Consider the following 16,715-nt stretch of genomic DNA (forward strand, 5'->3'; position numbering starts at 1 on the left):
TGGAGATGGAGTGAGGGTTGCCCTGTGGTTGTCAGCCATTGCCTGTGTGACACAGGAGTGGAGATGGAATGAGGGTTGCCCTGATGTTGTGATTTCCTTTTCTCCATCTCAGCAAAGCTCCCTCCTCTGGCATCTCAAAGTTTCTCATTTCATTCAGTTCTGCACACAACACCTCTCTCCAACACTGCAGAGAAATATTTGTCTCCAGCACAATCACATCCATGAATACCCACAGAGAAACCATTGGCTCTAAACAAAGCCACTGTGAAAAAGTCTTAGTCTTGGGGACCATGTCTGTCACCAGCTCATCACACATGATCAAGACTGAAGTTCATTTTTACCTTAGATTGAAAATTCTCTCTCTCTCTCTCTCTCTCTCTCTCTCTCTCTCTCTCTCTTTCTCTCTCTCTCTCTCTCTGTCTCTCTCTCCCTCCCTTCCCCCTCTCCCCTCTCTCTGTCTGTATGTCTGTCTCTCCCTCCCTCCCTCCTCCCCTCTCTTTCTCTCTGTCTCTCTCTCTGTTGAGTAGATTAGGAGTCACTAATGAAAATCCCTTAGATAAGCTTTATACAAACCTTAGGAGTTGGGAGAGGCTTGTTAGCGTGAAAGGATATGTTATAGTTTGGGTCTGAAGAAACGTCTAAGGCAGTGATTCTCAATTTGTGGGTCACACTCCCCACAGGGATCGCATATCAGGCATTATCTTGCATATCAGATGTTTACATTATGATTCATAACAGCAGGAAAATTATAGTTATGAGGTAGCAATGAAATAATTGTATGTTTAGGGCTCACTACAACATGAGGGTATTCAAGGGTCGCAGTGTTAAGAAGGTTGGGAACTACTGCAAAGGGTCATGAGGTAAAGGCTTGGTCACCATCATGGAGCTGTTGGGAAATGGTGGTATCTTATTTTTCTCTTCTGTTGTGATAAAACACTGACCAAACTCACCTTGGAGAAGAAAGGCTTTATTTGGTTTACAGGTCCATCGTCGAGAGAAGTTGGGATAGGAACCTGGAGGCAGGGACTGAGGCAGAAGCCATAGAATGCTGCTTACTGACTCGCTTTTAGGCTTTTATTTCCTTCATTTTTTATTTATAAGTCCCAAACCCACCTGTCTAGGGATGGTACTGTCCTCAATGGGCTGGGTCCTCCCCTCCCATATTGATTAGCATCTAAGAAGATACCCAAATAGACATATCCAGTGGAGGGGTGGGGCCCAGTAGGAGGTTTTATATCTTTAGGGGGAAAACCTTATAGAGAACTACAGAGTCCAGGCCCTCTCTCTTTCTCTGTTTAGCTCCAAGGCCATAGGTGAGTGGGTTTGGTCTGTCATGTAACTGCACCAAGATCTCACCTGCTTCTTCACAGGCCATAAAGCAAAGGGTCTGCTTTCATGAAGCATCATTTGAAGCCATGAGCTGGAATCAGCCTCTTTGTAAGTTGATTGCGTCATACGTTTATTATGGTTACAGAAAGCTAACTACCACCAACCCAAATGGTCCTGTTGCTTTTTAAAAATGTAACAAAAGAAACGCAGAGGCTTGCTCTTCATTGGAAACACAGCATCTGACATTTGAGCTACAGAATACAAAAGGACGGGAGGAAGGAAACAGAGAAGTGAACTCTATGCATGATTGTGCATTCTAAGCGGAACCTGTTTTCTCCTACCTTCCTCTTCATTTACCATGAAAGGCCAGCTGTCATGGAAAGCTGTTCCTATACCCATTACCATTCTTTATCAGAAAGGAAACCTTAACAAAGGAACAGATGATCTGAGGCCGCTGGTTCCCCCAACTCCAGATCTGCTTTCGAGAGGAAGTTGCATCCTTGCAGAATTATTATTATCAATCAGCCTTTATTGCGTCGGCTTTCTTTATTGCATTCTAACACACAAAGTAATGAAAACATATAATAAAGAGAATAAAACACGCAATGCATCACTGTGCAGATATCGCAATCATAGCAAATCCAATGTAAATGCCCTACAGGGAATACCGGAGTCTTCCAATACATTGCTAACAGTTTGCATGATACTACATTGCGTTATTTATCTACTAAAGCTGTCATGCTTTGCTAAATATCATTGCAGCATCAACCCTGAGTAACACTTCTCCTTCCCAGCCTCCAAAGGGGAAGCATATTTCTTTGCTGTCACTGGTTTTAATGTTTGCAAAGAGTAGCTCGGGCTCCTGAATAATTAATGTATAACGATTACTAAGCTATGGGTAGTTTACTATTCTAGCCCCTCTGGTCTTCGCAATGTTGCCTGCTTTAATATGCACTTCGAATTGGAACCAAGAGGTAGTAAAAGCCATTAAGACAGGATGGAGCTCAGTCAATAATGATTTAGAGTTTGAACATACCCTGGGTTTTTCCATCTTGGCTCTCAAGCCCCATCTGCTGCTCATGCTCTGACTTGGTCGACCTTCTGCAAATGCTTCCAGGAGGGCAGCGTTTCTGCTTTGTGTATACTTACTTAAAAGAGTTGCCACTCAGAAGTTCAAGTCAAGTGTACACTTCCTCTGCAGCATTTCCAGCTGTGGGAAGAACATGGGTGATGGCTAAGGACCCTTGAGATGTTTCTGTCAGTCACACATACACACATTGAACAAATTTCATGATCTCCCACAGCACAGGGATTCAGCAAATGTTGCATACTGCTAATGTAGAGAGAAATCCATCCTAGGGACTCTAGAAGGGACTTCTAATCTAGGTGAGAGGACTTCAAAGGACAGAGCATCAACATTCTCCCAGAGAGGACAACAGAGAGATGGTATGAAGACTGCCTCGGCTGCGGGCAGAGGTGTCTGCTCAAAGTCTCCTCCAAGATGAACTCAGACAATAATGATTCCTTCGTGTCAGAGGCTACAGCATCCTGGAAGGCAGAGATGGATCATTTTGTACCTGTGAGCTGCAACAATCTAATGCCCCACAAACATCCACAGAGAGGCACAGCAGTGTGTGGCAAATTCCTTTAGAGTGGGCATCAGAAAGAACACTAGTCACTTCTTAAGGGACAGCAGCCCAAATTTAGTCATCTTGATTTGAGTATGAAGCCATAATGTGTATGATTTGAGCATAAAACCCTAATTCCAAAAATAATATATTTTGTTATTCTGACCAAAAGGCCACTTAGAGCTTGCTCCTCAATAATGTTAGCATCTCCCATTTCCTCCATGTATGAAGTTCCCTAGATATCCTCATTAAGTGAAACCAAAATTAGTATTTTAGAAATAAATATATAAATGTCTAGAGTCTGATTCCCTAGAAAGATATGTTTGTGTATAGTCAGAGATACTGTTCCTTTTGTGAGGAGGTTCAGAGAAAGGTCTTTGGCTAAGTGGATCCTGGTGACCTACACATTAGCATAAGTCTAAAAGGTCAACCTTGCTAGTTCCTCCTCACCCTGCAGATCAAGCCTTACGTGTGGTAATTGGCGCTTTGCCCTTTCCAGCACTTAAACCTTTGCTGGGCCTGGCACTGGGTTAAACGGACAAGACCCCATGTGGCTGGGAGGACAAATGGAAGTGAGGCTAGTTCATGCGTACGACTTGTGGTTGCAATGGGCTTGCTAATGAATCATTTGTGAGAAAAGAATGAGGTGAGACAGAAATACCAGCAAGATGACCCCAAACCCCTCATGGGAAGGTACTTGCTATAACTACGCACCAAATAGCAATGCCACTGAGTATTGTGAGGACCTGGAAGATACTAACTGCAAACAAGTGTCATCTGTCATATCATATTGCTGACATAGGTAAGCCAGTGTACAATAGAACATCGGGTGAATCCTTGTCTGACATGTTGATAGCTGGTTTCCATGATGGTCGGGGTAGGGATAGAGCCCTGGAAGCCCAAAGAATTCATGCTCATTCCTAGGAGCTCTTTTTGTACCCTTGTCCTATTTTTCCCATGGTCAGGGCCCCGCCATCCTCTTCAGTCATTTGGGTTCCTTACATGAGTGACAGGTCATTTGAAAGGGAGGGAGGTGACTGTCTTTGTCAGGTGTGTGAGACAGAACTTCACTCTTGATTACCATTAGTCACAGAGTGACATGAGATTGCTGTTACCTGAGGGCTGAGTGTTATATTGTGAAGCTTAAAGGCCTCTCAATGGTCCTCCAATCCAGTCTGCAATCCTTTTCTTTTGCCCAGCTCTGAAATCAATTTCTGGACTAAGAGGCATAGGAGGAGCACAATTCTATTTTTTTTTCTTTAACTTTGTATCAACTTGACCCTCCACTTAGCTTGTCAAGCGTGAGTAAATAATTTCACTCTATTATCTTTTCCATATGCTTTAATATTTCAAGGGCCCTGGGTAACTCATGCCTTGCTCGTATTGAACAAGAGACTTTACGAGATGCATGAAGAAAATCTAAGCTGAGCAGCTAAGTGGGAGGAGGAGTGAGTACAGTTAAACAAAATTAGCCTGTACAATATGTTATATATGCCACAAATTCAAGTTTGTTGTGCCTTGAATGGATGATTTAACCTCTCCCTACCTTTATTCTTTTCCTATGTAATGGGAACAGTAATTGCATCTATTTCCTCAAGTTGAGAGCACTGAAAGACGTAATGCACATACAATATTTTTTTGTGCTGCTGGGACTGTCACATGATCATGTGTTCATGTTAAGGGGGGATGTGCAAAGCTAATGAGGCTTCTAAACGCTCATGGCCAGAAACTAGGCCATGTTCAGCATATCCTTCACTGTTTGAAAAGGGAGACATATGTAAGTTTTAAAACCAGAGCACCTGGCTTTGAATCATAATAAGCTTATGATATTCTGTCCCGTTACCTACTTTGTTAGTTTCCTGTGGTTTCCATGGCAAATTTTCATAAATGGCATAGCTTCAAATAACAAAAATGTATTCTTCTACAGTCCTGGAGGCTGGAAGTCCAGAGTCAGTGTCCTAAGGCTGAAATCAATGTCTCCTCTTCCCGTGTCTAGTGACCGACGGTGTTCTTTGGCTTGTAGAAGCATCCCTCCCTCCTGTCCTGCCTCTGTGTTTCCTCCTCTCTGTCCTTGTCTATCTGTAGATTTCTCTGTGTCACTATATATGTGTAGATTCCAGCCTACATCTTGTAAAATGGAGTCATGAGGTTTTTATTCAGCTTAAATACTATGAGCCTCCTCTTTACTGGGTAGTCTTTGAAGAACTGAATTCACAGGTATAAAAAGTCCCTATCTCGAGAAAATTATATTCCATTTGCTACAGACAGATGAGTAAGGTAGTAGACAGCATAATAGAATGTCAGCAGGGACCTGGAGAGATGGCTTAGAGGTTATGAACTTGCCCTGAGGATCTGAATTTCTATCCCCAGAACAAGTGTAAATGCCGGTGAGTATGCTGGTCTACCTGTAATTCCAGCCTCAGATGGCAGAGACAAGAGGTTTTCCCCAAATCAAGCTGTCTGGTGAGAATAGCTGTGTTGGGTAGGTCTGGCTTTGATTGAGAGACTTTGCTTCACTGAATGAGGTAGAAGAGCTATCAGAGATGAGTTCCACCATCAATCTCAGGCCACCACATGCATGTGTACATATATACACATGTAATCACATGCACTGTGCACAAACATGCATATGCACAGAGAACCCCTCCATACAGTGTGCCCACACAAACATGTGTGCCCACACACATGCTAGCATACATATATACACAGCCCACAGCCCACAAGAAAATGGAAAATAGAATCTTAACGAGGGTGCTGTGGCATGGAATAGGGGTGGGGAGCCTTCATCTGCCATGCAAAGGCTAATTGGGCTTTGTATGGTGTTTTCTATGAGTGACAACACAGGGGGCACACTTACCTTTTTTGAATAGGTGATTCCCTTAGTTGTTTTCAATTAGCAATAATCGCGCCTCGGATAAACCTCATTGGCTATGATACTGCCACTGTGCAAAGCTGCCCTTAGTTGTTTTGAGCCCTAAGTTACATATTCTTTCTATTCCCCTTGGCCTTTGAATGTAGAATGGAGTGCATGGTTATACTGTGGAATGAGATGATAGCATTCTGTTTGACTCTTCTCCCATTGTTGATGGTCATAGAGGAGTCCATCAGGAGGAAACTTTTCAGTGTAGCGCAAAGGATCCAGGAAGACCTCTGAATCCATTTCCCCCTACTTCCCAATTTAAACATGCCAGGATCATTAATAATAAAGACAAATAAGTTATGGGAACTTTTGTGGTAGTTGGTGGGCTCGATGGAGCTAGCCCCACAAATGAATGTGTACCTCTGACATGTTGATGGGAGAGATGTTGATCGACATGTTGCTGATTCATTATCATGCTAGCCAGGACCTCTGCCTCCTGATTTCCTGTCAGATCCCTTGTTCAGCAAGCAGTAGAGATAGAAATAGGAATGTGTCATTCGTTCCTACTGGGAACAAATGTTGTTTTTGCTTCCAAATGCATTGTCTCAGCACTCTAAATAATTATTGTATGAGAGTTAACAACTGTAGTTCCAGTTTCACAGGAGCTGATAAATTATGGGTATCCTACTCGGAGAGACAAAGCATATTAATCAAAAGATAACAATTTCCAGTAGCACATTCCAAAGTAGTGAATGAATGGCTCAGGCAAAGAGTTTCAAAGTCATTTGGGAGCAGTCTTGCTTGGGGAAAATTCCTGTAGGAAATGGGCCTGAAATTGAGTGTTAGTGTAGACATTGTCAGAAAGGCTTCATGGAGATGTGTGAGGGATAGAACCAGGGAGAGACAGGCAATAATGTGTTCCTGTGCTATGTGCTATGGGGCAGAATGTAAGGCTTTGTTGTTGTTTTGTGTTTCATTTTGAGACAGGATCTTACTGTAATGTGTCTAGGCTAACCTTGAACTTTTGACCCTCTTCCTTTCGCCACATAATTCATAACTGTGTGTCAACATGCCCAGACATGAGTAAAGTAGTATGACTATAACAACGACTTCCAATAGGCTTTTGCTAGCATCACTGAGCCTATTCTTGGGTTTGAGATGCCGGATGAATCCCTGAAAACAAGCGAAAGTGTCACATCTCCACTTTGATAAGACGCCTATCTCCCTTGCAACCTTAGAATTTGGTTGAGACATATCAGTCATTTAAGGTGTGCTCATCATGAAGTTGAACATTTCCAACTTTATCCAATCTCTCTTCATTTCTTCCTACTCCAAGGCTGAAGGGACTAATGTAAGAATCGTGAAAATCTCTTAGTGACTCTTACTATACTGCAGTGCAAGCATCGCAACCAAATCACTGCATCTCAGGAACTGGCCTGATGCTCAAGCAGGGGCCATTTTCTTACGAGAGGAACCAAAGTCCTTTTCTCATTTTCTTGGCATCAGAAGGACACAGCAGGGTTGGGTCTGAGACCATGATTAACCAGGCAATGGTTTAACTAACACCACTTGACCATTCATGTGTCATGCTGTCCACTTTCCCTCTTCCTCTCTATGGTCCATATAATCCTAATGCTGCTGTTAGTATTGAAAGGCTGTAAGACAGAAGTCCTCATGATCTTTCCCAGTGTGCTGATACTGAATAATTCTCATTCCTGGTTCAATATCATGTGCCTCTGTACCACCAAGTTGTCCCAGTCTTCTGTGTTGGAATGCTCAGAGTCAGTTCTCTGTCCTAGGACCCTATTAATACAGGTAGGGGCACATGATTATGAAATCTAATTTTCAGTAGGGAAGCTTGGTCTAGATCTATTCACTCATTCACCAGCTACTTCCTAAGAATACACTATAATGGTTCCTTAACTCTGCGGTGAAGATATTTGTGTTTTGTCGCTGGCGATGAGAAACTAAAAATACTTTTGAGGACGGAGGTGAACATAGAAAACCTTTCCCGGTGTGGTCCTACTGAGTAATTCTCCTTCCTAGTTTAATACCATAGTTGTATAGAGACACCATTGAGATATCTGGTGACAAAACTTGTAACTTCTTTGTTTAATAAAATTTGTCAATTTATTGCTGTATAGCATCTGGGTCCATGGTGACCTTCCACTAAACCTATCTAGGCCTGGGCTTTTTTTTTGGTTGAGAGATTACTAATGACTATTTCTATTTCTTTAGGGGATATGTTTCGATCATTGATCTGATCTTGATTTAACTTTGGTACCTGGTATATGTCTGGAAAATTGTCCATTTCATCCAGGTTTTCCAGTTTTGTTGAGTATAGGCTTTTGTAATAGGATCTCATGATTTTTGGATTTCCTCAGTTTCTATTGTTAGGTCTCCCTTTTCATTTCTGATTTTGTTAATTAGGATACTGTCTCTGTGCCCTCTAGTTAGTCTGGCTAAGGGTTTATCTATCTTGTTGATTTTCTCAAAGAACCAGCTCCTGGTTTGGTTAATTCTTTGTATAGTTCTTTTTGCTTCCACTTGGTTGATTTCAGCCCTGAGTTTGATTATTTCTTGCCATCGACTCCTCTTGGGTGAATTTGCTTCTTTTTGTTCTAGAGCTTTCAGATGTGCTGTCAAATTGCTGGTGTATGCTCTCTCCAGTTTCTTTTTCAAGACACTTAGAGCAATGAGTTTTCCTCTTAAGCCTGCTTTCATTGTGTCCCATAAGATTGGGTATGTTGTGGCTTCATTTTCATTAACCTCTAGAAAGTCTTCCATTTCTTTCTTTCTTTCTTCCTTGACCAAGTTATCATTGAGTAGAGTGTTGTTAAGCTTTCACATGTATGTTGGCTTTCTATTGTTTATGTTGTTGTTGAGAGCCAGCCTTAGTCCATGGTGATCTGATAGGATGCACGGGATTATTTCAATCTTCTTATATCTGTTGAGGCTTTTTTTTGTGACTGATTATATGGTCAGTTTTGGAGATGGTACCATAAAGTTCTGAGAAGAAGGTATATCCTTTTGTTTTAGGAAAAAATGTCCTATAGATATCTGTTAAATCCATCTGCTTCACAACTTCTGTTAGTTTCACTGTGTCTCAGTTCAGTTTCTGTTTCCATGATCTGTCCATTGATGAGAATGGGGTGTTGGAGTCTCCCACTATTATTGTGTGAGGTGCGATGTGTGCTTTGAGCTTTAGTAAAGTTTCATTTATAAATGTAGATGCCTTTGCATTTGGAGGACAGATGTTCAGAATTGAGAGTTCATCTTGGTAGATTTTACCTTGATGAGTATGAAGTGTCCCTCCTTATCTTTTTTGAACTTTAGATTGAAAGTTGATTTTATTCGATATTAGAATGGCTACTCCAGCTTCCTTCTTGGGACTATTTGCTTGGAGAATTGTTTTCCAGCCTTTTATTCTGAGGTAGTGTCTGTCTTTGTCACTGAGGGTGAGTTTTTTGTATGCAGCAAAATGTTGGGTCCTGTTTATGTATCTAGTCTGTTAGTCTATGTCTTTTTATTGGGGAATTGAATCCATTGATATTAAGAGATATCAAGGAAAAGTAATTGTTGCTTCCTGTATTTTTGTTGTTAGAGTTGGAATTCTGTGCTATCTTCTTCTAGTTTTGTTGAAAGATAATTTTCTTGCTTTATCTAGAATGTAGTTTCCCTCCTTGTGTTGCAGTTTTCTATTTATTATCCTTTGAAGGGCTGGATTTCTTGAAAGATATTGTGTAAATTTGGTTTTGTTATGGAAAACCTTAGTTTCTCCGTCTATGGCAATTGAGAGTTTTGCTGGGTAGAGTAGCCTGGGCTGGCATTTTTGTTCTCTTAGGGTATATATGACATCTGCCCAAGATCTTCTGGCTTTCATAGTCTCTGGTGAGAATTCTGGTGTAATTCTGATAGGTCTGCCTTTATATATTACTTGACCTTTTTCTCTTACTACTTTTAATATTCTTTCTCTATTTCATGCATCTGGTGTTTTGATTATTATGTGACAGGAGGAATTTCTTTTCTGGTCCAAGCTATTTGGAGTTCTATAGGCTTCTTGTATGTTCATAGGCATCTTTTATTTTTTTAGATTAGGGAAGTTTTCTTCTATAATTTTGTTGAAGATGTTTACTGGCCCTTTAAGTTTGAAATCTTCACTTTCTTCTATACCTATTATCCTTAGGTTTGGTCTTCTCATTGTGTCCTGGATTTCCTGGATGTTTTGGGCTAGAATATTTTTGCATTTTGCATTTTCTTTGATTATTGTGTCAATGTTTTCTATGGTATGTTCTGCACCTGAGATTCTCTCTTCTATCTATTGTATTCTGTTGGTGATGCATCTATGGCTTCTGGCTTCTTTCCTAGGTTTTCTATCTCCAGAGTTGTCTCCCTTTGTGATTTCTTTATTGTTTCTATTTCCATTTTTAGATCCTGGATGGTTTTGTTCAATTTCTTCACCTGTTTGGTTGTGTTTTCCTGTAATTCTTTAAGGGATTTTTGTGTTTCCTCTTTAAGGTCTTCTACCTGTTTACCTGTGTCCTCCTGTATTTCTTTAAGGGAGTTATTTATGTCCTTCTTAAAATCCTCTATCAACATCATGAGATTTGATTTTAAATCCGAATCTTGCTTTTCCAGTGTGTTGGCATATCCAGGACTTGCTGTGGTGTACTAGGGTTCTGATGATGCCAAGTAGTCTTGGTAAGATTCTTGTGTTTGCCTTTCGCCATCTGGTAATCTCTGGTGTTAGATGTTCTTGCTGTCTTTGGCTGGAGCTTGTTCCTCCTGTGGGTCTGTAAGCTGGTGTCAGCACTCCTGGGAGACCAGCTCTCTCCTGGCAAGACCGATGCACAGAGGGCTGCGGAACAGCCTCATCTCCTGGGCACAGATGGAGGCAGAAAGCACACTGTCCCAGCTGCTCTGCCACTTCTGCAGCCTGTGAGCTCCTGGCTGGTCCTGCCTTAGATAGTCCACATATTCCTTTTTTTTTTTTTTTGAAAGACTTTATTTTTTTATTTTAATTGTATGAATGTTTCCCCTTTAAGTGGATCATGTGTGTGTACTGTCTGCTGTAGCCAGAAGAGGGCGTTAAATCCCCTAGAACTGGAGAATAGATGGTTGTGAGCTGCCATATTGGTACCAGATACCAAATACTGGTCTTCTGCAAGAAAAGCAAGTGCTCTTACTTCATGAGCTATCTTTCTATCCCCTAAAAGTATAGCCTAGGCTAGCTTCCAATTCATGACCGTCTACCTCTGTGTTGTCAGCATATCCTATAGGCACATAGACCCTCAACCTTCCATATTTCTGATTATACCCATTCTTGAACATCCCTGAGTATGTGTGCCATTATGTATGTGACATTTCCTATTACTTCCTATTCACCAATTATTGTAGGAAAGAAGTGGCTCTTTACAAACTGTACTGCTGCGCATATCGTATGCAAAAGTGTGCTCCAAATGAATTATCATCTTAAACATTTAAAAAAATCAGTTAATTCAAGGTAGCATTACAAAATATATTTATAATACAAAAGCAAGAGGATTTTTTCTTAAATTAAGGAATAAAGACCAAAATCAAACATCAAGCAAGCACAATGGCTTTGATTACTTAAAAATTTAGGTGTCTGTTCAGTGATGGATGGAAACAAAAGAGAAGCTGAAGGAAAAAAAATCAAACAATATATAAAGCACCAAAAGGCCAGTATCTAGAACTCTATAAAGAAATCTGAAAAACAAGGGAAAAGCCAGAGACCCCAAGAGGAAAATGGACAAAGGAATTGGATCTTTACCAAGGCTCTAGAAAATATATGAAAAGATGCTCAAATTTATGAGTAATCAGAGAACTAGAGTTTGGAAGAGATAGTTATTATTTTTCACATGGAACAAAAGTCGTGAAAGCTGTGGGCTGTGCAGAGGAGAAATGCCAGAGAATTGCTGGTGGGTGGGTGATGGATGTCCCTGCCCGGAAGGGCAATATGCTGCGCCCCACTCAGCTTGTAGATGCAGCCCGGACACACGTGACTTCCAGCCGAGCATTTTCCCTTGAAGAACATGCCCTGGAGACCCCATCGCACAGGCTAATATGGTGATAGATGAAGATTTCCATCATAGAGCTTTGATGAAAACGTGGGGAAAACCTGTTTGTTTGTCATTACAGGGTGATAGATACACAGTGTAGATTGTGGTGGAGATATTAGGAATGGGAGACTGGGTGGTAACACAGAAGCTGGTTTTAGAAAGAGAAGTTTAAAAAATGTAACAAAGCAAAAGTAGAATAAACTCTATAATATGAGATCATTTCTGGATCTTAGGATGCTGCTATATAAACCACATATTATGCTATACTAGAACACAGGGAAGCAAATGGAGGGATTTAAATGAATTGATGCTCAGAGAGGGAGAAAATGGAGGGGGGGATGAAAAATGAATACGAAAGGGAATTAACGAACAAGATTTAGAAAACCCTTCTTTTAGATATTATTTTGTTTCATTTGTGATTGTGTATATATCTTTGGAAGTGTATGTGTGTAGTGTGGGTAAGTGCTGGCAGAGTCCAGAACAGGATGTCAGGTCCTTCACAGCTGGAATTATAGGCATTTGTGAGCTGCCTGACGTGGGTACTGGGAATAGAACTCTGGTCCTCATGACTGAGCAGCAAGTGCTCTTAATTTCTGAGCCATTTCTCCAGCCCCTGGAAAACAATGTTTAATACTGTCAAGACCAAAGTCCCAGAGTGCATCTACCATTACCACACAACTTTGGGACATAATCTGGTTAAAACATTTGGTTAACCCCAGGTGGGTTAAAGGATTGTAAGCGTCTCCTCCTTAAGAACTGCAGAGATTATAGAGGCACTGTTTTGTAGATCTCATAGCTTCCTCGGGAAATTTAGCTGAGAGCAACAGGAAAAGTGAAGTCTTTTAGCTCCCACGCGATTCACTTCAGGAGAGCCGCCTTTGCTCTACAGTTGCTATGGTGACAGCATTTTGACTGACAGGTGCCCGACCACTTCTTTCTGATGTACAGGAGCCTGGATGAGTATCTCCTCTCTTGAGAGGGATGATGCACTTCTGGCAAAACCTTTCTGAACTAGGAGATTCTCTTCCAGGTAGGAGTTTACATTTAAATGGTAATGAAGGCAGGGGTTCTGTTAGAAGGTCATCATGAGAAAGTCGAGATTTTTACCCCTCATTTTTGCGCTTCTCTAAACAGCTCAGATGGCTTTATCCATCATTCTTCTTAGTGCTCTGGGCAGGTCTAACCGCCACGGAGGGAGAGATGAACTCAGCCCGGTGCACTATAAAGGAACTTTATGCTTTCTCCTGGCTCTCTCCCGTGGCCCTTTCACACTAACCCAGTGTGCTTCTTAAGCCAAATAGATTTTCCAGTAACTTCTAGATTATAAAAAGTTCTTCCTTCAACACTTCAAGTCACAAGAAATGGGTCTCAGTTCATCAATTTAAAGGTGTGAATAGTTTAATAGTAAAAACTCTGAACTTAAAGTTTGAGATTCCCAATTCCCTAACCAGCAGTGCTCCGGGCAGGGACTCTGAAGACGGAAGGGGATGGGTAACCTCAACTTCTTTATTTTCTGCCGACTTTATCATCTTATTACATGATTACTTTATATCATCTTACTTAGCTGGCTCTGCACTTTCCAGGCTGGAAGGAAAACAAATAAATAACAAAGAGAAAGATCTTCCTTTGTAGACAAGCACAGAGCAGAAAGTGAACGGACCTGGATGTTTTCAGTGGTTTTGGTGGCATAGGGCAGGTTGCTAATTTTGAGTTGATCACCTTAGATGAAAAGGTGAACTTACAGGCTCAAAATTTCAAGGAAGCTTGTTCATAATTGGTCTTGACATCAGACCAGCCTGGATGAGCAAGGAAAAAAAAAAACATTTTAGGGAGAGGGAGGGCAATGATCCAGGATCCGCTGATAGGAGGAAAAAGCCCACGGGCCTCTGCCTCAGGTCAGGAGGGAGAGGATGAAGCTGGATGTTTCCCTATCCCTCTGTCTATCAAGACTCTATCTAGCCCTATACTCCCACTAGGTCTTCAAATTAGAGGGCACAAAGGAACATGAGCACAGGCAGGGATGTGGTTTGTGTGTGTGTGTGTGTGTGCTCATATAGTTGTGGCTGGCCTGGACCTCATTATGTAGTACAGACTGGCCTCAGACTCCTGTCCCCCCCTAAGCTACCTGCTTCTGCTTCCTGAGTGCCAGGGTTAAGGGCATGAAGCACCACTCTTGGCCTTTCTTTAGCTTTTATTCCCTTAGATATTTTAAACACACACACACTCACACACACACACACACACACACACACACACCACACAAAAACACATATATTCCTTACTTGATTATTTGACTATTCCATGATATGGAGTATAGTTGTTTAACTCATGGCAGTTTGTTTCTTCATATTTAATAGGAATTTTTTATTTTTGTTTTGTTTTGTTTTGTTTTTTACTTTGTAAGAATTTAAAGATACGATTTGAGTAGCTGTTCAGGCTAATTTTTATGCCCACTTGAAACAAGCTAGAGTTATTTTGGAAGAGGGAACTTCAACTGAGGAAATGTTTCTACCAGTTCCGCCTGGGGGCAAGCTGTTAAGGACTGATGTGGGGAGGGCCCAGCTCATTGTGGATGGTACTGTGGGCCTGTAGTCCAGAGTTGTGTAAGAAAGCAGGCTGAGCAAGCCATGGGGAACAAGCCAGTAATCAGCATCCTCATGGCCTCTGCATCAGCTCCTGCTCCCAGGTCCCTTCCCTGCTTGGGTTCCTGCCCTGACTTCCTTCAGGGATGGACTGTAGTGTGTGAAGGGTAAGGAGAATTAACCCTTTCCTCTCCAAATTCCTTTTGGTTATGGTGTTAATCACAGCAATGATAATTCTGAGACAGGGACCTCTGGTCACTGTCTTCTCTGTCCACTCAAAGTCAGCTGTCTGCATACTTTTTAAATCTTTGACATATGTGCGAATTCACTTTTTTTTTTTACTTTATTTTGTTTGTATGTGTGTGTGCACATGCACGCCTGCTCGAGTGTGTGCATACGCATGTGTATGTGCATGCATGTGTGCACACATATTTGTGAGAATGTCTGTGGACATGTGTGTACCTGTGCCTGCCCAGGCCAGAGGGGAGTGTCAGATTCTCTGGAGCTTGAGTTACAAGTGTTTGTGAGCTGCTGGATGGAGGGGCTGGGAACTGAGCTCTAGTCCTCTGATGAGCAACATGTGCTCTTAACTGCTGAGCCATCTCCCCGGACTGGGGAGTAATCCCTCTTTAAGCCATGTCTAATCTTCTGTTGAACGAGTATATTGGGTGGGCTTCCTTTACTGTGATTTTTACTGTTGTTTAGACTTGGGATTTTTTTTTCTAGCTTCAATTTTCTAATGAATTCTCAATTTCATCTTTCAACTCCTTGAACATGGGGAATTAACTAGGAAAATACCTGATAACTGTCTTATCGTCTCCCGTTAACATGTTTTTTTCATTCATTCATTTATTTATTTATTGACATTACATCCCAACACAATTCTTCACAGACCTTGAATGAGCCATCTCTACTGTCTGCTTTCGTTCCACAGCATCTCTCATGACTTTCATTCACATTGGTGTGGCTTTGGGTGCCAGGTTCTTTTTTTCATCGAGTTCTATTCTTCATTTACAAGAAGAATGTAGAAAGGACTTGGAGCCTAGTACAATGTTACTTTTCTCAGGACAAGATTGAAGTATGGTTCTGGCACAGACGGGTGGCTTTAGGTATCCTGGGCCCTTCCAATCAACTGAAGGGAGTGAGACAACTCCACCCTGGCATCTAGTGCCTGAGAGATGCAGCTTACTTACAGCCATCCTTATTCCTGCACCACACTCCTTTTGTGTGTGTATAGATCTCCCTCCTCATGCAATCCTCTCCAGTGCTTGTCTTCCCAGCTCTGCTCCTACCCTTGGCTTCCTGGGTACATTTTAAAAATGGCAGCCAACACCTCCTGGAGCAAGAGAAAGCAGACTCACCTACCAAAGCTTCGGGTTCCCCCATAGCATGCTATTCATTTCCCCACTGTCAGTTATTTGAATAAGTCAAACATGCATTTGTTCTTCTAATTCCAATCTTCATGTCTTAGTGGTGTATGAAGATCTTGGACTTGGTACCTTTCTGAGGAGATGATGACATGGTGGTGGTGATGATCATGATGAAGTATTGGAAGGTTTGCAACCAAGGAATTGCTATGTGTTTAAGAATGTGGATATACTGATGGTCCTCATCTCATCGCTTTACTTGTATACACACACACACACACAATTTTCACAGGACATACCACATATGTGTGTAATTATTTTGATATTACATATCAAAAACGAAAGACCTAAAAAAAAAACCAGTAGTTTTCTTGAGATGAAAATGTTTGCGTTCTTAAAATATTATACAAATTAAATTATGTTTAGAAATAAAACTTAAGAGATATTTGTAAGCTCTTTGATCAAGGAGACCTTCCATATTTTAAAATTAAGACTTCATATGTATTTATATGGTTTACTTTAAACAAGGTGTGTATTTTCTTTTCTTTTCTTTTTTCTTTCTTTCTTTCTTTTTTTTTTCTTGAGACAAGTTTTATCTGTGTAGCCTCGACTGTCCTGGAACTCACTCTGTAGACCAGGCTGATCTCGAACTCAGAAATCCTCCTGCCTCTGCCTCCCAAGTGCTGGGATTAAAGGCGTGCGCCACCACCGCCCGGCTAGATGTGTATTTTCTCACCCAGATAAACATCCAAATACAGATATTGGGGAAAATGTGTGTGGCAGGCACTGTTGGCCACTTTCCTTCAATCCCTCCTTTCTTCTTTCTAGCTAATTAATGCATCCACTGAGCTTGGTATGGCAATATTCCC

At 41.4% G+C, this 16,715-nt stretch overlaps 1 long non-coding RNA gene and 1 pseudogene across 1 annotated transcript in view; one reads left to right on the forward strand and one right to left on the reverse strand.

The window, feature by feature from the left end:
- The window catches only part of LOC116085027, a 69,644-nt gene that overhangs the window by 30,912 nt on the left and 22,017 nt on the right, over window positions 1-16,715 (forward strand). The gene's annotated exons all lie outside the window — the stretch shown is intronic.
- LOC116085574 lies at window positions 5,789-5,911 on the reverse strand (annotated as a pseudogene).

The sequence above is a fragment of the Mastomys coucha genome, unplaced genomic scaffold (genome assembly GCF_008632895.1).
Source record: "Mastomys coucha isolate ucsf_1 unplaced genomic scaffold, UCSF_Mcou_1 pScaffold9, whole genome shotgun sequence".
Lineage (NCBI taxonomy): Eukaryota > Metazoa > Chordata > Mammalia > Rodentia > Muridae > Mastomys > Mastomys coucha.